Below are 23,024 nucleotides of genomic sequence, written 5' to 3'. Positions count from 1 at the left end.
GTCAGGTATCTTGTCAATTCCAATATTAGGCTCAAAATAACTAACTGAAAAAGCCGAAACGTCCAGGTAACACAGATTTCCATCGTACAAAATGTTGTACGCTGAATAATCAACTTTTATTTCGCTAGTTCGTTCTCTCTCTCATAGTTATTTGGGTATTTATGTTTATATACTCACGAGGGTCAGGTTTCATCGACCTCTTTCTCCTTTCTTTATATTTGCTTCAGCATCTGTCAAATGTATTTATACATTGTACACGAGGACCAGAGTTTTGTTTTGTTTGTTTTTTTGGAATTTCGCACAAAGCTATTCGAGGACTATCTGTGCTAGCCGTCCCTAATTTAGTAGTGTAAGACTAGAGGGAAGGCAGCTAGTCATCACCACCCACCGCCAACTCTTGGGCTACTCTTTTACCAACGAATAGTGGGATTGGCCGTCACAATATAACGCCCCCACGGCTGGGAGGGCGAGCATGTTTGGCGCGACTCGGGCGCGAACCCGCGACCCTCAGATTACGAAGCGCACCCCTTAACGCGCTAGGCCACGCCGGGCCAAGGGCCAGAGTAACCCGCACTTACTCCATGTACTCCACACATACACTTGGTGCGAATAAATCATTTCTATTTATACTTCCATAATTATTTGCACAATTATTAGATAGATATTAACCATAAAACATTTACATAAATACCCCTTTTTCTTTTATTTTGAAAATATATATTTGCTGGGGAAAGATGTTTAGGATTATCCTTATCATATATGGAGTACATGTCTAGTTCTCTTACGAGATCATTTGTTTCTCCAATTTTTGTCAAAATAATTTATTTTTCTATGTAGGAGTCTATCTGATATTTTTCTATGTGTGCATATTTATAGTTGATTTCTGATGATGTAGTTCTGGGTACTTTATTTCGCTAGTTATTCTTATGGTGTGGCTTGTTTTGAACTTTGCGCAAAGCTGTGCGAAGGCTATCTGCACTAGCTGTTCTTAATTTAGCAGTGAAAGTGGGGATAGTTAGTCATCACCACCCACCGCCAACTCTTCGGCTACTCTTTTACCAAAGAACAGTAGGATTGGTCATCACATTATAATGCCCCGACAGTGAAGGATCAGGCATGTTTGGTGCGACTGGGATTCGAATTCGCTACCCTGAGATTACGAATCGAGTGCCTTAACCATCTGGCCATATCGTACCTGTTCTTGTGGGAAACAAAAGTTCGTATGAACTGAACTATTTACCCCAATGACGATGAACTGTTCACTCATCAACATGTCGATAAACTAAATATATTAATATAACGATAGTTGTTAATGCTTGCAAACTATCATAAAAATTTACAGTAAGACCCAAAGCAGACTTTCGCACGTCTAACTGCTGAGCTGTGTAAGAAAGAATTTTAAAAAAACAAACAAAAAAAAACTACCGAAAAGAAACCCTAATAGCTAAAGAACCTTGGAACGTTTCTAGTGATCTAGCCAAGTTCCACCTAAATACTGTTTGTTGTAGTTGAACTAATTTCAACTGGTGGAGTAATGTGTTTCTTGTGCATGCGTCGAAAAACTGCTTCAACACCTTATTTGTATCGAAAAGCAGATCGTAAACTGAGGCTGTTCTGTCCAACCCAACCTAAAACTAACTACACAGTCGCCCTCTTTCTGAATAACTTGTGATGTTTTCGTTATTTTTCTCAGTTTATGTAAAGTTAAGAGATTTGTATTGTATTCCTTGTCTCGGGAATTGCAAGAACACATCAGAAACGAGTCTTTGAGGGTTTAAAGTCCCTCTGTTGGGAGTTTTCACAACAAATAATTTGTACTAAGCATTAACCATGATAATTACGAACTCGTTGCTTATTTAAATATTAAATAAAACAAGTCAAATTTTCTTTGCATTTTTGTCAAATTTTAGGTAATAGTTTTGTTTATCAGGACTTCTAGAACATGATATCGCTGTTGGACGATAACAATTAAAACATCTCTTATAATACTTTAACATGAGTTTTATAATAAGGCATTGTCTCTCTTAGTGAGTCACTATGTCTTCCGAAAAGTCTTCTTTTCTTTCATAGTAAGACAACATATTTTTTTATTGTGAGTTATCGTCTCCTTCATAATGAATCTTTATGTTTTTCAGAATTAATTCACATTTGCTTTATTTTTAGTAAATTAGGGATATTATTTCTTAAATAATCTCTTCCTCCGTGTTTGGAAATGTCCTTGTCTGTTATGTTATAACTGAATAATTCTTCTTTCTATATTTGAAAATACGCCTGGCTGTTTTGTTATTACTGAATATCCCGTACCTCCATGTTTGAAAATGTCTGCGCTTCTCTAGTTATTATTGAATTCCTCGCTCCATTTCTGGAAATCTCTTTGGTTGTTAGTACTGAATACCATATACCTCCATGTTTGGAAATTTCTCTGACTTTTGGTTATTATGAATACTCCTTCTCTCCATATTTGGAAATTTTTCTGATTGTTTGGTTACTAGATTGTTATTTTCTATTTGTGGAGAAAAATATTGTAATAGATTACTGTTGTTCGTGTTTGCTTTTATTATTTTACCATAGAACAAGAATCAAAGTCATTGATTTTAAAAAATGACAGAGATGACCTACTTTGAAGACAGCGAGATAGAAATATTGCATAAAAATAACGGAAATAAATACCTTAATTCATGAAAATAATATCCGTCTTCAAGTAAGATTTGTTTGCTTGCAATTAAACACAAAGCTACACAAAGGGCTCTTTGTGCTCTACTCACCATGGGAATTGAAATCAGGTTTCTAGTATTGTACAGTTCACAAGGGGGCCTTCAAGTAACAGAAACAAAATATGTTTTCAATTAGTATAATTCTGAATCACATAATCAGGACATCTTTTATAATGACTCAACACGTGTTTCTCAAGGAGCCATTATGTTTTCATAACAAGTCACTGTCCCATTCATAAGATCAACACATTATTTATTTGGTTTGTCTTCTCTAGTTATCTAGTGACCCATTAATTACTGCTGTTAATACACATCTTAACAAATCAAGTTACTACATTCTTCCTCCCTCTTACAAAAAGTACTAGTCCTCAAGCCCTTGTCTCAAGAGCATGAAATAACTATTACTTGGGAAACAATTTTTTAACATGGTAATAAAGTTTTAAAAATATATATTTGAGTTCTTTTGAGCCAAGCGAGTGTCTTACCAACTGAGTTCAGCAGTGAAATCTTTTGAGAGGGAGATTTAAAGATCATTGAGGGATGCATTCTATATTTCAAAAAGTTTCTGGATATCGATTATTTCTTTGTTACGAAACAGTAAAATGTTTGCATTTATTCAATCACTTTCACTGATCTTGAACTTAGGGATGAGAAACGATAATTGTACGTTAAAAAAAATTGTAGTCTGATGAGACAGATGTCCAAGGTTCGAACTGTCGAAACGTGATGCTGCTTTTGAAATAGTATCTGTAATGAGGGAACATCACATTATTAAACTGGTCCAATGAAGAAAGCTGTTTCGGGCTATTTAAAATATAAATACTTCCAACATTACCGCAAAACATGAAGTAACCAATTAAAAAACATAATTTGATATTGAAGCCCAATTAACCACACGTAGCTTTAATGGACTCATTAACCTCAAGACGGTGTTACTGTTACTATCCAACCCCTCCCCACACAAAGAGACCTTGACATAGATAATGTAGATTCTTCAAGATATGAGAAGTTGAAAAGAAAAGGTAAGCCACTGTTACACATAATTCCAAAACAGTTATCACATCTATAATGTGTGTTTATACGATAATATGAAAATAAAATGTGTAACGAACAGCTGTCATGGCAACGGGTAATTCCATGTAAAATCATCCAGATTTTGGAAATTTTCCAGGTGACCCCCTCAGAATGCCATAAAAAAATTCACATGTGTTTATCTACTCATATAATGAAAAATTACCAAAGATTAGATCAATATCTAATAGTTTCTGATTTACAGCCCTGTAAAATTTAATTTTTTTTTTTTTGGCGAATTCATTTTCGGGCAACTTTGACTACTTAAAGCTGCAAGAGTAATGGTGGTAGAAGGCTGAAATCTGCAACACTGACTGAAATAATCCCACAGAATTAAAAAATGGTCCAAAACCAAGTTTATCTCTTTTAGGATTTGCATAGTGAGCCTTGAAAACCCAAAATAATAAAAATCAACAACATTGGTTTATTTAATAAGCCATAGCTCTAACACTTAATATCATACAAAGCTGAATTTTTTTCAAATATTCTATAACATATCAGTTGATAAATCAGCAATTTTTGTAATTAAAAGTCTGTTAGATCTCCTGTAAAAAGATTTAGCTGCATGCAACTTTTTATGATTTAGCTAAAAATAGCCCTTTGACTGTCAGTTATTCAGCCACAGATTTTACCATGTCACAAGTGAATATGATCAGCTGGTTTTCAGATTTTCTGACCATGTGTTGTTTACTTGACCATATATCCATACTTTGAAAAAAATACATCTCTGAACATGGTCTCAAGATATCAGTGTTGTTAATATGTATGTTCTGTCAGATTGTCTGAAACACGACGCAGTAGCTGTTCATGCTTTCATTACCACAGTACTAAGCCATGTTAAACAGAAATATCCAAACACAGAAAAGATCATTTATTTCAGCGATGGTGCAGCTTCGTAATACAAGAATTTTAAAAATCTTGCAAATCTTTGCTACCATTTTGAAGATTATCAGTTGTCTGCTGAATGGTATTTTTTTGCCATCAGCCAGGGGAAAAGTCCATGCGATGGAGTTGGGGGCTCGGTGAAGAGGCTGGTGGCTCGTGCAACCTTCAATTCCCTATAAATAATCAAATATTAAGTGTCTCTGATATGTACCATTGGGCAAAGGGCCACATTCAGGGCATTCAGTTCTATCTTGTCAATCAGGAATTAGTCTTGCAGAATTGTGTAAAGTTTGATCTATTTGAGCGCTATAAAAAGTGCAAAACTGTGGCAGGTATTAGGTCACATCATAGCTTTATTCCCCACTCTACCAACAAATTGCATATGAGAAGGCTATCAGATGATGATGTGTACACAGTTGTAACTGTTGGTAGTAACAGTGAAAGTGATGCTGCAGCAGCTCAAATAGGGTCTAATGATAGCAATGACAATTATCAGCCAGGGAAATATGTGGCATGCATATAGGATCATGAATGGTATGTGGGAAACATAAACGATAGATCAGATAAACATTCCGATGTGTTGGTGTCATTTATGAAGAAACGAATTGTTCTCATGGCCTGCAAGGTCATGTAAAAATGAAAGCTGGATTCCTTTCCAATATATTCTTTGTCTGGTAAGTGCACCTACCGTGCAAGGCAGTTGTGCTCGCCACTATGTTCTAAGTCAAAGTGATCTCAACATAATCAAACTCAAATTCCAGAAATTTATTCAAGCTGTTTGAACAAAGCAATGTTTATTTGATGTTGTTAAGGCTAATTTATCATCAAAGCAGTTTTTGAAACATTTCATTGTCACGATTATTTCAGTTTGGCGTGATTATAATCTTTCTCAGTTATCCCCTATTGTAGCACTGTGCTTTTTGTGTCTGATTTAGCTTTGTATTTATTATATTGTGAATCTTAAAGTCAGCCGTATCTGCATAACTGTAATGCATACACAATATATTTGCATTACTGTGTGATCTAACTAGTTATGCCAATAAACTTGTTCGGAAATGAATTAATTCTTTTTTGTTTCTTACAACTTCTTTATTTAACATTGTGAAAGGCTGGTTAGAATACTTCAGTGGAATTTATAACATTCTGACAGGTATTTTTCAAAATTGTATGGATATATTTGCACACAGTAACACACCTGAACTGAATTTTTTTTCAATACAAAACGTATGGATAGAGGATAGTTTAAAAAATTATAACTGAACACCATCTTGATTTTTTTGGCGGATCATATTCAAAGATGTAAAAATATATAGTAAAAATCTGAAAAGGCTGAATAATTAGTGACATGGTCAAACTGTGGCTATTTTTAGCTAAATCATAAAAAGTTACATGCAGCTAAATCTTTTTACAGGAGATCTAACAGACTTTTAATTACAACAATTGCTGATTTATCAACTGATATGTTATATGATATTTGAAAAAAATTCAGCTTTGTATGATATTAAGTGTTAGAGCTATGGCTTATTAAATAAACCAATGTTTTTTATACGATTTTGGGTTTTCAGGTGATTTTACAGCCTCACTATGCAAATTCTAAGAAAGATAAACTTGGTTTGAGACCATTTTTTAATTCTGTGAGATTAATTCAGTCAGTGGAGCAAATTTCAGTCTTCTACCACCATTACTCTTGCTGCTTTGAGCAGCCAAAGTTGCCCGAAAATGAATTCGCCAAAAAAAAAAAAAAATTTACAGGGCTGTAAATCAGAAACTATTAGAGATATTAATCTAATCTTTGTCAGTTTTTCATTATATGGGTAGATAAGCACATGTGAATTTTTTCAAGGAATTCTGTGGGGGTCACCTGCAGCCCCTAGAATATTTGACATGGAATGACCCCAACGCATATCAATTCTATTGCTTTAGAGTCCCTGTTCATATTTGTAAGGGAATAACTAGTTTTATTACAAATTATACTTATCAAATTTGGTCACATTAAGGCGAAGAATGCCGTTTGTTTCGTTATTTATCAGCCTACTTCTTCTAACACAACAATAGCCCATTAGACTCTGTAAGTGTGGCAACAGACTGGACTCAGGCTACTCCTGTCTGGTGTCTGTTTAGTCTGAAACAATAAAAACCACCTATAACATCAGCATCAGGTATATAAGAAGTAGCCGTGTACCGTGTGTGTTTGAATTCTCTGAAGTAGTATATTCAGTTCACAAGTGCATCTAGATTGTTTGACCTTCGCACGTTTCAAAAGACGGATACTTGCGTGTGAAAACAGACACAACCATCTAAACCACTAGTGTTATCCTCACTTAAGTAATTATCAGTGTTCAACTTCGTGATCAAGTAGGCAAACCAAACAGCGGTAAAGTTTTGAATAATATAATCACTAAAATTTTTTATCAAATACATTTTTTTCTTAAATTATAAACAAAACTACACCAGAGATACCTGCGTTAGTTGTCCCTAATTATAAATGGTAGCCCACAGGGAAGGGTTGAGCGTCACATTATAACTTTCCCTCGGGAGAAAAGGAGAGCATTTTCTGTGATGGGATTCCGACCTGCGACCCCCCCCAGACTGCGAGACGAGCATCCTAACCACCAGGCCATGTTAATCAGTGATGACGAGAAAACCCACTCATAGAAAAAAACATATATGTAAAAACGACTGATTTGGGTTGAGAAAATTTTTATGCAAAGGCGCAAACAACGTTTCGACCTTCTTCGGTCATCGTCAGGTTCACAAAAAAAGAAAGAGGTAACTGACCGATAGCTGACAACATGTTTGAAGAGGGTTGTGTAACTGTGTGTAGAAATGTAGAGGGCGTGTTTAGATGTTTGATTATATTTATAAATAAAGGTATAAAGGTGTTCCTTAGTATTGGTTTATTTTGGGCTTGAGTTGTTGTATAAGTAAGGCTTCTTAAATTTTGCGTTTGTTTATGTGTGTTTCTTTATTTAGTATTTGGGTGTTTTGTATGGTTTAAGTTGTGTTTATTTGATTTTCAGTGTTCGAAAACGTGTGAATGTGATTTTTTGTGTTCTTTGAATCTGGTTTCCATTTTTCTACTTGTTTCTCCAATATAAAAGTCGTGGCAGTTATCACATTGTATTTTATAAATAATGTTGGTGTGGTGTTTGTCAGTATAGTTTTTACATAGTATAGACCTTAGTTTTGTGACTGGTTTTTGAATAAATTTAGTATTAACTGGAATGTCATATTTTGTTACTGGTTTTTGCCAAATGTTGGTTATTTTCCTGCTGATGTCGGGAATATATGGTATGCAGCAGTTTATGGTTTCGTGATTTTTTAATTCGTGGGATATATTTGCTTTTGTTGGTTGATTTTGCTTTTTGTCCAGGTGTGTGCGTATAACGTTTTCTACGTTTTGTGGAGGAAACTTATTGATGTTGATGAAGTATTGTTTTATTTTGTCTAATTCATCGTTAATTTTATCTGGCGAGCATAATTTAATGGCTGTGTTTATTTGGTTTCTTAGCATGTTGAATTTTTGTTTTGTTTCATGTGCTGAGTCCTAAGGAATGTATAGTCCAGTATGAGTGATTTTTTGGTAAGTCCCATATATTTTAAGTCGTGGCCTGGTATGGCCAGCGTGTTAAGGCGTGCGACTCGTAATCTAAGGGTCGCAGGTTCGCATCCCCGTCGCGCCAAAAGTGCTCGCCGTGGGGGCGTTATAATGTGACGGTCAATCCTATTATTCGTTGGTAAAAAAGTAGCCCAAGAGTTGGCGGTGGGTGGTGTTGACTAGCTGCCTTCCCTCTAGTCTTACACTGCTAAATTAAGGACGGCTAGCGCAGATAGCTCTCGTGTAGCTTTGCGCGAAATTCAGAATCAAACAAATAGAAGCTAGTACCAGACATACTCTAAGGTGTGCCAGAATCCTTTAAAACTGATGATAATAGTTTTGGTTGGACATGAATACAATAAGGTAGAACTGGTGTTTATTGAACACGGAAAGGCATTCCTAGGAATCTGGCCGTTTCCTTAAATACGATGTAGATGTTATATATTGTGAGTTTAATTTTTCTGAGTTTTTGTTGTGTGTTTCCTATACTTTTGTGAAAAGCTGTGGCTTGCGTCTTAAGTACTCTCTACTTGTTACACCAATGAATAAGAACGTTAGTGGAGCACGTGACGAACTCCAAACTGCAATATCGTCTGTGTATTTAGAGTTTAGGTTGTATGTTACATCTGAGAATGGTATGTTATATTCATTTACAAGTAGGACATATAGTAGCAAATCGAGAACGGAACCTTGTGGACCAGTGATGACGAGAAACCCACTGACGATGACCGAAGAAGGTCGAAACGTTGTTCGCTCTTCTATGTAAAGTGTTTTCTCAGCCCAAACGAGCCGTTTTTGCATATAAATTAAGGAACCTTGTGGAACTCGTACTTTTAAAAGGACCGAGTCGGTAATGAGATTGTTAATTTTAACTTTAGCGGTTCTGTTTGTGAGAAAACTAGATACCCACATATATATGGTACATTATATTTAAATAGTTTGTACCTAGAAGTCAAAGGCCTGCTTGACGTTTGAAACCGTGGTTATTGTTGTGTGTTTGCGGCCAAATCCTTTATATTCTGACTCGATTATTCTAACCAGATGTTCAGTTGTTTGTCTTTGTTTACTGCTGGCATTTTTGTTATTAATTAGAATGTTATTACTTTCTAGAAAGTGCAATAAGGGTTTAGAAATTGTTTTTCCAACATTTATCCTAATGTTTTAAGTTGACTAATGGGTCTATGGTCATATTGTAATTTAAGGTTCGTGTCTTATTAGGGATTGCTTTGATTACTGCGGATTCCCTGATTGACGGATAATGACCGGCTGATATAGATAAATTACATAAGGCTACTAAGTGATAAAGAATTCTGTCAGAAAGGTTTCTGATTAAACAGTTGTTGATGTTATCTTTTCTGGGGATTTGGGAGTATTTAACATTATTTTAAGTTATGAGAAGAAAATGGTGTGCTGGTTTTGACAGTAGAAAACATTGGCAGAAAATGATTACGTCTATATTGAATTATTTCTGTTGACACTATTAATGATGAAAGTATAATATCATCTGTCAAAGGCGAGTTAATTTGGTGTGCTGAATGTGATTGTGTAATATTGTGTTAAGAGCTTTATCATCATCTGTGTGTATCGTGGTGTTGTTGTAAGTAATGTTAGCCGATGAACTGTTTCTGTTGGTTACTATTTTAAATTTACGCCAGAAGAGCGCGGATTATATTTCGAAAAATCGATTGATTTGCAAACCATGTTCCAGTTATTGTTATTGGCTTTATTAATTACTATTTTAAAGGTGTGGTTATGCTCTGATGAATATCACACGGAGACTTCGTCTTTCTAGTGTTAAGTTATGTATTTCAGGGATTTGTTTCCAAAATTCAAAATAACCCAACCCAAAATTAAGGTTCAAGGTGACTGTTTTGTGAGAGACTGTGTTTTTTACGGCTTATATTATTTGTTTCTATTATATGAATTAATTACTGGTGCATAAACACCAAAATCCAGAGCTCTACAAATGGGACGACCTACAAATCTTGTTGAGTAGCTGGCATACCCGTTCAAAATATGAGAAAGACACAGGTGTCCTGTGCGTTACATAGACAGATCTAACTTGAAACTTGATCCCTGTTCAAGAAGTTTGTAAAATGATTAGATTTGACAGTGAAGAGTAAGAGTTCGTTCGTGATAAATCAAGTTTGTTTTCTAGATTGTTTCTAGTTCTAGTCTATAGAATGTACAACTTTTACCACCAGCTGTCGCAAGGTTCTTCTTGAGAGCAACCGAGTGCCGCAGAAAAAAGGAGGCTAACAGTATGTGCACGGGTGTAATATCTCATAGCAAAGCCACATAGACATAGCTATCTGCTTTGTTCAAAGAGGGGAATCGAACCCCTAATTTTAGTGTTTCAAATCCGTGGGCTTACCGATGTTCCAAAGGGGATGGAGGGTAACAGCACCGATTTATGAGAAAATATAAAATTGAAAATATATAATAATGAAATAATTTCCATAATAAACTTTCGTCATTTCACAAAGTGATATTGAAATACATGGGCTATAATTATCAATTTGATTACAATTCAGTAATAATCTAGAATGAATTATGTTTTTGGCAAAGAACGTAGTCGAAGTAAAGTGTTACTGAGTCTTTAATTATAATATAAAATTTTGTATTGTTGTGATAAGTAAACTGTATGTTTTAAAAGTAATTGTGCTATTATCATGTTTAAAATTTTATTATTCACTTTTATGTCTTGCACGATACATAAGATTTTAAACTTTCGTTAATTTGTTTGTGAACTCAAAGCTGTGCAATGAATTATCTGAAAATCACTACATAATGAAAAATACCCGCAAGATTTAATAATTTTGTGTATTTGTTTAGTCAAGATTTAATAATTTTGTGTATGTATTTCGTCAAGATTTACTCACCGTTATCTCGTAACTTAATTATAAGTCGTGCTGTTAGATTTTATAAAAATGTTTGTGATACGTTTAACATCAATGTTTAAACTAACTGACTTTTCTCTTGTTATTCACATTATATATTTTGTTGTAAAAATATCCGCCGTCATCACGTCTACATGAAGTCGTTCACATAACTTTCTGTTTCCTTTTGTTCCTGCTGTTCTTCAACAATTCTCTTTCATCATTCACGTTGTTTAGCATTTTGTGATTCCATCAATCATCTTTGTCTTGTATAAAGTAGCTTCTCATAAAAGGAGATATACCGAATTATGTTATATTTAAGAAAATTTCAATTCAGTTTTCTTTAGATTAAGACAATTTTATAAGAGGTGATTTTTTTTTCATATAGTTCGAGATCAGTCGACATATAACAAAACCACATATATCAGCTTGTAAGGGTGTGAGGCCAAACAAGAACCAAGCTAGGTAACTTCAGCGTGGTGTGACAATATCAACTTGTCATGGACCTAAATCATCGATAAAATATTCAGTTCTAGACTAGATATAACACTCAGTATTGCATGTAAGTTATCAAAACCTCCTCTATAAAAAAACATCATTTGCAATAAATATTAGAAATAACCGTTATTATAAATCGTATTGTTTTTTGTTTGCATATTAAAATAATTTGAGTTAAGAAAGAAAATTGTTTGTATCAATCTTGTTGGCAAATATCATAAATTTGATACATATTAACAGTTAATTAAATTCTAAATTAAATCAAATTTCAGGTTATTAGAAGTAGTAATACACATACATAATATAAGAAGTCGGAGACCATTTAGAAATATAGAATAACGAGAAAAAGATCGAAATAAATTTAAATCAAAATATTAATTTAATTTATATTTGTCCAACAAGATATGATCAGACAATTAAAATTAAACTACAAACAACAACAAAATGCAATGCTTACTTGCGCACATAAAATTTCCCGTTCAACAAACTTTTAAATTCCTTCATACCTTCGCAAACATTCAATTACTTCACGACATATTTCTAAGCGGATCATTCACGAACGTTAACAACAATAGCTTAAAAACAAAATATGACGAGCATTAAACCGCTATTTCGAACATGATGGAAATGAGCCTAAGTACTTCTCACCCTTAAATATCTGCTATAAGTTTAGTAATATGCTACCTATTTCTAGACCCTCATAACTCATCATTTTGTTTTTTTATCATTTAGTGTACTAAGCTGTCAAAGAATGACTACAGTCACACTTGTAATACAATATTGGAATAAAACCTGTTATATTTTAAAACACTTTTCTTCCTGATATTTGACTTTTCTTGCTCATTAATATAATTTACTATCTCTATTTTACTTTTTTTCTATAATATTTTAATTTTCTGTCTTGTTCTACTATTTTTTATTTTATTTCTTCTTGATTTCCTTACACTGTTTATTAACTCCAATTAGCCACCCAGTTACTCAGCATTATGTTTTCGGACTTGTAACACTTAGGTTAATGGACACAGCATTCTGTAGCCTTGTGTTTAATTACAAACCAACAAAAAACTCCAACAAATCTCATAAGGTTATCTCAAAGATTTAAGCTTAATCTTCGTAAATAATCTTTAAAATGTGTCACTAACTGTAATGTATTAAAGTGTTGTGTTGTTAAGCAGAAAACTACACAAAAAGACATATGTACTCTTCTCACCGAAAGTATCGAAACCCGATTTATATCGTTATTAGCCCTTAGTCTTATTGCTGAGCCGAGTCATTTAGGACAGTTATATTAACCTGTTTCTAAACGTTTGTATATGAAAGTATCTATTCATACATGTAATGTTCTCAGATTTATTTGGTATAAATATATAACTAGAGCTTGAAGATCAAGTCCATGCCTGTAAGTTTTGTGTTACTGTCATGGATGTCACCCAGTTGACGTATGTAACATTTCTTAAAGAATATTGTACATTAATGCATGATCCAGCCAAGATTATTACAGATGTTACCCTTATTAATGATGGAGTTATTGCTCCCCACTGGAAGCGCAAACATGAATAATTTCTTCAGAGTGACTAAACGAACATCTTTACAGCTGACTCACCACTTATCACGCCTGACTGAAACTGCGCAATACATTTGAAAGTTAAGTCTACCTACATCATATATAATATACTGTATATATTATATGCCTATATTATAGTTTATACAGTTCTGCTGATCAAAATCTTAAGGCCAATGAACAAAAGGAAAAAATATGCATTTTGCGTTGTTAGACTTAACCACTTATTTGAATAGAGCTTCGGAAGATAAAAATAAGAAAAGGGAAAATAAAAATAAAATACTTTTTAGCATTTACTAGGGAAAATGTGAACACTATGAAATTAGCCAAAATACTAGCTGGTCAAAAGTTTAAAACCATACCAAAATAAATTCTAAACAGGGTAGGACCAGGCCCAACAAAAGGTCTCAGTAGTGAGTTACACTTCCGTCATTGCGAATAACTTCAAACATTCCCTTTAGCATGGTCGATATAAGCGTTTGTAGAAGGCTGTTTGGAATGTTATTCCAAGTGGTGAAGATAGCTTCACGAAGATCATGCACTGTTTGGAATTGACGTCCATTTCTATAGACTTCCCTTGCCACCCACCCCCCAAACATTTTCAATAGGATTCCGTTCGGGCGAACATGCTGGATGGTCCAAAAGAATCACGTTATTCGCCATGAAAAAGTCATTTGTCCTGCGGTTATTATGGATTGCAGCGTTGTCCTGCTGAAAGATCCAGTCATTTCCACACAAGCGAGAGCCTTCAGTCAATAAGGATGATCTCTCCAACATGCAAATATAGCCAGCTGCTGTTTGACGCTCCTTATAACCTAAAGCTCCATTGTTCCATGGAAGGAGAAAGTACCCCAGATCATGATGGAACCTCCTCCACTGTGTCGTGTAGAAAATGTCTCCGGTGGGATATCCTTATCGTGCCAGTAACGTTGGAAGCTATATGGACCATCCAGGTTAATTTTTTTCTTATCAGAGAACAAAACCTTCTTCCACTTTCCTACGTCCCATGTTTGGTGCTTCTCAGCAAAGTTTAACCGAGCTGTTTCGTGGTGTAGAAAGAGGTGTGACCTTTGAAGACATTTACGGTTTTTAAAGCCTTTCTCTCGTAGATACCGTCTTATTGTTCTTGAGCTGCATTCTGCGCCCGTAGAGACTTTAATCTGGTTCAACGATCGGCTGATGTCTTGCCGAATAACCCGTTGAATCCTCCTGCTCAACGCCGGCGAAATTTTATTGGGCTGACCACTTGAAATTCTCGTTCCGTTTCCCTCAGGGTCTTTTAAGAAATTTGCAACAGAAGTTGGGCGTAGTAAAACTTCTGTTGTGTAGCTTTGTGCTTAATTCAAAACAACAACGTATTAGATTTAATATTAGCTTGCGATGTGAATTTGATAGAGTTGAGGTTGGTGAGCACAAGTACAAGTGACCATTGCATTATTAGGTTTGGGATATTACTACATGTAGAATTTAAGAAGAATATTACCCTGATTATAAGTTTCAGAAAAGTCCATTTTGATGTGAAGAGACATAATCTGGCTCTGTTGACCTGACTAAAGAGATGGGAGGGATCTTGAACATGTGTGGGAAGCATTTAGTAAAAGAAACTGGTAAGCATACAGAACATGCATATTCACTACAAAAAAAATTAGGTCTGTGAGTCAGAATAAGCCAGTGTGGTTTAGTAAAGGTTTAAGAGGTTGTGTGAAGGATAAAAAATAATGCATTTATGAGATATAAAATTACTGAAAAAGGACTTACAGGACTATAAGAAATCAAGATGGTTAATGAGAAAGTTAAGAGGGCAAATAATACATGTGAATGAGGGTTGGCTCAAACAGTTAAATTATAAGGAGTTCTTTAGAAATATGATGGACAAGCAAAATGTCAAGATGGGAATTGGGCCTCTTAAAAGATGGGCTGAACTCAGAAGATTATGAGATGGTAATCGTATTACATTATATGAGTTCTTAAGTTTTTATAAAGGTGTGGTGGCTTTGCATGTCACGTCACTGATCACGTGATTTCAATGCTGACGCCATATTGGTAGGCAACATTACCAGGCAGCGCAGTCGACCGTATGTATGGATGTATACATTGTGTACTGTGACCGCGTGGTGTAAATGTTGTCATTAGTCATATGAGATCGATCTTCAATATGAATGGACCTATATGTTTATCTGATTATGCAAAAGACTTGAGTCATAATCATCGGGATCGTTATATTGATAAAATCAGTGCCATCAAAGTCGACTCATATCTGATATTGCCTGAAAATTTCACCAGTTTCATTGATCCCCATCCAAAACCTGACATTCAGTACAATGACATTTATCATTACATCGGTAATACCACATCATCATACACTGGAGAGTGAATGAAGTCCTACAAGAGTCTGGACTTCAAAAACTATGATATAGGGCAATTGTTATATCTATGATTAAAATATTTATTACAAAATGAAATTCAGATAAATTCTTACCTCTATCACAGCCTCCTCCTGTATGAAAGATTTGTACCACATCCCTTTTATACAGGAAATATCTGTCATACTCTTCTCTCTTGGAACTCAATTATCTCATACATGCTTTCTCACTAGAGCTGAGTGATTGCCATTATTTGATAATTGATCAATCGAGAGCTACATTAATCAAATACATTAAAAACGAGTTGTGTTGTTTTTGTTCTAGTAAGTAGTTGCACAGAAAAAAAGGTTTTGGTTGTGGGATCTAGTCAGTTGTTCAAAATTAATGATATTGGCTAATGGCCTGAGTGGCTTTGACATAACAAAAAGTGAGCAAGTTTTGTGACAATATTTTATTCATCTGGTGAAATAATTGGAAATGGTAATTTTGATTAGTTTCATGATAAGTGATATAACTGAAATTAATGCTTGGGGAAAATATTGATGTAAAAGATATTTTCAATTCATAAATTGTAAGAAAAAGTTTGGGAAACATAAAAATTGATAAATACCCTGGACCACACAACATCAAGGAGTTGAAAGACTATTTCCACTACAAGAACTTTTTCCACAGAATTACACTACTTCTGGTACATGCACTGTTAGAAAAACACATGTAAGACTATTATCTCTCTCTTCATGTTTTTCATAATGTTATTCTAACATTAATGTAAGACAGATAAAATGTTGCACATCAAACTATATTATTTGTTTCCAGTCATTCATTGTCCAGAATTGTGTTTTGAGCATGGATTTTTTAAATTATTTTATTAGCATAAACAGTTTTTGATGGGTTGCTGTTTGTTGTAATGTCATTGGCATGGTATGGTTGGACATAATAAAATTCTGGCTATTGTTGAAGAATTTGGTAGTTGTATACAGTCCGTTTGAATTTATCTGCTTCTTCATTTGTCTTTTCTTGCAGCCATTGGTGGAAATTTTTATCTCTTTCTTTTCTACTCTGCATAAACTCAGATGATATGTTTTTGTGAAAACCCAGTGAAATAAATGGTTTCTGGTGTTGAATATCAAATTAGAAAGATTCTTGTTGCTATCTATTTTCTTCAATACTGACATTTATAGGGACAAGTAATTACCTGCAATTGATATCTGTTTTACAGTTGTGGAAAAATAGTGTTTCTCAAATGTATGTGTATATGTTTATGGAGATCTTTATGAAGTAGTGACTTGTGTATAAAGTTATCACAATTACATAAAGGTAATATTTTCCAACACACTTGAACTATATATATTCTCCATTTTTAATGTATTTGTTAAAGAAAAATATACAAAATACTTGTAAGTTGATTAATAGCTGTCTTGATACTTTTTACCCTGAAACAAATTTGAATACGTATATTGCTTTTGACATGTGACCATTTTTAAAGTACATTCATGAATCAAATTATATTTTCCAAACTCTGACATAAGATACATGACATTTGAAATGTGTACTACACAATTTAAAACTAGGCTTTTGGATAGTATGGCAAGTTTAAGATCAGTTACAAGTTAGTTTTGATACATGACTAAAGATACAGATGTGTAGGAACAAATGTAAGATGTATGTTCAAGTCAGTCTTTTAGCAGAGTTTTAGGGTCAATCAAATCTTAATAGTGAAAGATTATGATTGAAATATTCATACTTAACATTTCAGATTAAGACAGTTTTTATTTTCAATAGAAACATATAGATGTATTGTAATCAGTTGAACCTCCAATTTTGTATGTGTTTTGAAAATCTTTTTATCTTGTAAGGTGATACCCCTGAGAGTACACCATAAATATTTTGAACAGTATTTGTCTTCAACATAGATGCAACTCGGAAGAAACAATTACTTGCAAGTGCCCTGGTGTTTTAGGTTTTATGCAACCTAGTACATTATTTTGGGACCAACTATTAAGTTTATAGGAATCCACAGACCCACCATACTTTCAGTGCTTTATGGTCACTTAACACTGATGTATTTCAATAGCCTTTTTACATGTCCTTTGATATTTTTCTCTTCTGTTTTCTCCCATTAGGTCATATGAGAGTTCTAGCTCAAAAACTATGATATAGGGCAATTGTTATATCTATGATTAAAATATTTATTACAAAATGAAATTCAGATAAATTCTTACCTCTATCACAGCCTCCTCCTGTATGAAAGATTTGTACCACATCCCTTTTATACAGGAAATATCTGTCATACTCTTCTCTCTTGGAACTCAATTATCTCATACATGCTTTCTCACTAGAGCTGAGTGATTGCCATTATTTGATAATTGATCAATCGAGAGCTACATTAATCAAATACATTAAAAACGAGTTGTGTTGTTTTTGTTCTAGTAAGTAGTTGCACAGAAAAAAAGGTTTTGGTTGTGGGATCTAGTCAGTTGTTCAAAATTAATGATATTGGCTAATGGCCTGAGTGGCTTTGACATAACAAAAAGTGAGCAAGTTTTGTGACAATATTTTATTCATCTGGTGAAATAATTGGAAATGGTAATTTTGATTAGTTTCATGATAAGTGATATAACTAAAATTTGTATTAATTGACTGTTGGGATAATGAAAAAACAGTAATAATTGGAAATACTAATTTTGAGTTTCACTTGCTAATCAGTGTAGGAGTATGAGAGAAAGATCAACAAACACAAATAGGTCAGTAACTTTGTAGTTCATCAGGAGACTAGTTAAAATGTTTTTGTATAAGTATTTATTCAAAGACTATTTTCATATTATGTTAATTTTATAAATTTTGTTGTAATTTGTTTTGTTAAATGTTATTTCTTTATACATTTTTGAGAGAAAAAAACCCTCAAATTTTATCATTATTCTTACTACATGAAAATGGAGATTTAAGATTGTTATTAGAAATAGTAGCTCATTGACAGTTTAGTTATATATTAATCTTGTTTTTATTGTGATTTCCATTAGGATAAAGTTTATTACAGCTGCCTATATTATTCTAGTTCTGAATGGCACGTTTGAAATTAATTCATTCTGTTAAAATGTTTGAAGTTATTTTTATCAGAATTATTTAACCTATTTTCGTACCTCTAGTGTCATAATAAATTATAAATTTAAATTAAGCACATAATATGAAGAAAGTAGTACAAGTATGTGTAACATTTCAACTTTTACAGCTTGGATGTTCTGAACCTGTTAAGATTGCTTTGTCAGAATACATTTTGAAACAATTATATGGATGAAGCAGAAAAATCTTGGTTAACATATATGTTCATTTCTATATCTCTGTGGATCATTTGTGTGATTTAATTTACAGTTGCTGAAGATCTGGGAAAGTAAGCTGCAGCGTCTCCAACTCTTTTAACATGTTAATAATTGTAGATAAGAATTCCCTCACATTTTTATCATGGAAACACTGAGTAGTAAAGACCAGGAATGTATGGAAACTGATGTTGGAGATATTACACCCCTGAATGTGACAGTTCTGTCTAGTGATAATCAAAGTATTCTGGCTTTAGGAAGGTTGTTTAATTAGAAACACTCTTGAGATATGCTTTATAAATTGTTCTTTGATTGTATGTAAGTAAGTAAGTGGCCCGTAAGTCCCTACCCATCAATATATCTTATGTATCCAGTGTATCTGTGTGCTGTCCCTCATTCTCGCTGTATAATATTATGCGATGCCATGTTCTGTGAGACATTTTCCTCAACATAGCAGAGGTTATTGTTCCAAATGCTGCAGTAACAGCTGCCTTCAGCTCATTATTAGTATTATAACGTTGTTTAGACACAATGTCTTTTACGTACATAACAACATATGGATGGGTAGGAACTTACGGGCCACCCTGTATATTGAAGTAACTTAGTGGTTTTATTACAGTTAGTTTTCCTGGAGATATCTCTCCTTTTTTACTAATATTTCCTGAATTTTCAGCATTAATTCTGTCCATCCCTGAATATCTTATGTTTTAAAAATTTCTGTGATGATTAATCCAAAATTGCATAGAAAATAAAATTATAAATGTCATAATATGGTTTCAAGTTTATTTGTCTGGATGGAGTAACTTATGAAATTTGGAGAGAAAGAAACTCGTGTGTGCATGCGTGTCTGTTTATGTTTTACTGCTGTAGCATCACGACGAAAGAATCTATGAACTTGAAATTTTGCTTCGATACTAAGTGAACCCTAAGGGTTTGCATCAGTATATTATTACCTGTCTTCTTGTGTGTGCATATCTTTTTGTGTTAAAAAACTATATATAAAAGAAATATGACCGTCATATCTCTAAGAGGAAAGAATCTAGAAACCTGAAAGTTTGCACTAATGCTAAGCAAACCCCGAGGGTCTGCATTTTAGTATTGTCATTTATCAACAAGAATTCGCACGCGCGTGTGCATAACCTTCTAATGAGGCCAGCTCGTGAAAACGTACTTACAAAAGAAGCGATATTTTATATTAGAAATTATAGATATAAATCACAGACAAGTAGATATGTGCGCATCTTTTAAACAGTAAAATCTAGCAAAAACAAAGAAGCACAAAGGAATGAAATAGTTCCTTACACAACAACTTCTAATATGTGAAAAAGCCAATTCATTTTGATAACAATGCATTCCAACATAATATTTATAATACACTGCTTAGCAATAACTTATAATCTAATAATGTTATTAAGAGGTTCTGAAAGTATGAAATAAAATGTATAAACGAAAAAGCTGAGAAAAAATAAACTTGTTGATTTATATATGTAAAAACGGCTGGTATGGATAGAGAAAGCTCCATGTTGAGGAGTGAACAACATTTCCATCTTTTTCGTCTTTGTAAACCTGACGATGACCGAAGAAGGTCGAAACGTTGTTCACTCCTATACATAGAGCTTTCTTTATCCATACCAGCCGTTTTTACAGATATATTTTTCTCTACAAGTGGGTTTTTTCATCATCACGGAAACTTCTTGATTTCTAAATCAGAGGCTTTGTTAACTAAATAAATTCATTTTTATTATTTAAAATTAAAATTGGAAGACAAATAAATATGCTGTTTTTTTAATTTTGCACGAAGCTACTCAAAGGCAATCTGTGATAGCCGACCCGAATTTTCCAGTGCATGATTAGAGGGAACGCAGCTAGTCATCACTGCTCAATGCCAACTCTTTTACCAACAAATAGTGGGAGTGACCGCACATTATAATGCCCCCTTGGCTGAAAGGGCGAGCATGCTTGGTGTGACTGGGATTTTAACCCGCGACCCTTGGATTACAAGTCCAATACCTCAACCACCTGGCCATGCCGGGTCATAAAGAAAACAGAAAAAATTACTCGTTGTTTTAGAGACCGTACCACCAGATGGTTATTTTAGGACAAGCGCTAACAGGTGTTTATTTTCTAGAAGCGCAGGAGCGTAAATTTACATATGCTTGCGGAAGTGCTCATTTTCATACGTAGTACATGCACGTGCGTAAATTGTTACAAGCCCTCGTAGGTGGTGATTTTGTAGTTGGGCACCAAAGTACTTATTCCCGTACATGCACGCACAGGTGCTTAAATTGGTAAATACCCTCGCAGGTGCATAAATTGGTACATACGCACTCAGTTGCATATTTTTATACATGTGTGCGCAGGTGTATCTTTTGTAGTTGTGCAAGCTGGTACTCATTTTCGTACATGCGCACGTAGGTGAGAAAATTGGTACATGCACTTGCAGGTGTTGATCACACAGGTGCTTATTTCCGCACTGTACTACTTCTGTATGCTTATCCTGGGTACAGTAATCAATGTTCATCTGCACTATCACTGTATGTTATATCTTAGGTTCAGTAATCAATGTTTATCTGTTTTACCTCTGTATGATATAGCTTGGGAACAATAATAAAGGTTCATCTGTAATAACTCTGTATGTTATATCCTAGGTACAGTAATCAATGTTCTTTTGTTCTGCATCTGTATGTTATATACTGGGTTATATAATCAATGTTCATATATACTCCTGTATGTCACATCCTGGGAACAGTAATCAATGTTTGTGTTTTCCCTCTATATATTATCCCCTGGGTATAATGTTTATCAATGTTTATCTGTACTACCTCTTTATGTTATATCTTGGGTAAAATAATCAATAATCATTTGTTTTACCCCTGTGTTTTATTTCGGAGGTCAACAATCAAATTTATCTGTTTTAAATTCTGTATTTTAAAACCAGGGTACAATAATCAGTATTCATCTGTATAACCTCTGTATGTTATATCCTAGGTACAGTATTCGATTTTCGTCTGTTCTACCCTTGTGCATTATGTCCTGGATTCAATAATCAATGTTTATCTGTTTAACCTCTGAATGTTTTATCCTAGGTACAATATTCTGTGTTTATCTGCTTTACCTGTATGTCATATCCAGGGTACAGTAATCAATGTTCATCTGCTTTTCCTCTATATGTTATATTATTTGTACAAGAATCAATGTTTAACTGTTCTAACTGTCTATGTTATATCCTGGGTACATTAATTAATATTTATCTGTTTTACCTTTTAAAATTATATCCTGAGTACAATAATCAATGTTTATCTGTTTTACCCCTGTATGTTATATCCAGGGTACAGCAATCAATGTTAAAATGTTCTAACTCTGTTTGTTATAATGTGGGTAGAGGAATAAATGTTTATCTGTTTTAACTCTGTATGTTATATTGTGAGAACAGTAATCGATGTTCATCTGCACTACTTCTGTATCTTATATCCTGGCTACAGCTATTAACATTCATCTGTTATACCAGTGTACGTTATATCCAGGGTACAGAATTCAGTTTTCATTTGTTCTACCTCTGTATGCTATATCCTGGGTACATTAATCAATATTCATCTCTTTTACCCCTGTGTGTTAGGTTCTGGGTAGAATAATCAAGTTTCATTTGATTTACTTCTGTATGTTATATCCTAGGTAGAGTAATCAATGTTCATCTGTTTTACATCTGTACAATATATCCTTGATTCAGAAATCATTGTTCATCTGTTTCATCTCTGTATGTTATATCCTTGGTAGAGTAATCAATGCTCATCTGATCTACCTCTCTATGTTATATCCAGTTTACAATAATCAATGTTCATCTGTACTACCTCATATAACAATTATTCCGGGTACAGTATTCAAGTTTCATCTGTTATACTTGTATATGTTATTTCCCCTGTACAATAATCAATGTGTGCTACTTTTGTGTGCTTTATCCTGGGAACAGGAAACATTGTTTATCTGCTTTATCTCTGTATATTATATCCTGGGTACAGTAATCAATGCTCATCTGCTTTAACTTTGTATGTTATATACTGGGTACAGAAATATGCATTCATCCACTCTACCTCTGTATGTAATATACTGGGTAAAATAATCAATGATCATCTGTACTCCTTCT

The 23,024-nt window shown here is 33.9% G+C and overlaps 1 protein-coding gene across 1 annotated transcript in view; it reads left to right on the top strand.

Moving 5' to 3' along the window:
* LOC143249236 (uncharacterized) overlaps nt 1-11,664 on the top strand; it is a 54,612-nt gene extending 42,948 nt beyond the window's left edge. The window contains exon 12 of the mRNA XM_076498722.1: nt 11,536-11,664. The gene's annotated coding sequence lies outside the window, so the exon portion shown is untranslated. The remainder of the gene's footprint in view (nt 1-11,535) is intronic.
* The last annotated feature ends 11,360 nt before the right edge of the window (nt 11,665-23,024 follow it).

Source organism: Tachypleus tridentatus, chromosome 4, assembly GCF_004210375.1.
Source record: "Tachypleus tridentatus isolate NWPU-2018 chromosome 4, ASM421037v1, whole genome shotgun sequence".
Taxonomy (NCBI): Eukaryota; Metazoa; Arthropoda; class Merostomata; order Xiphosura; family Limulidae; genus Tachypleus; species Tachypleus tridentatus.
This window is presented reverse-complemented; position numbering and strand designations above follow the sequence as displayed.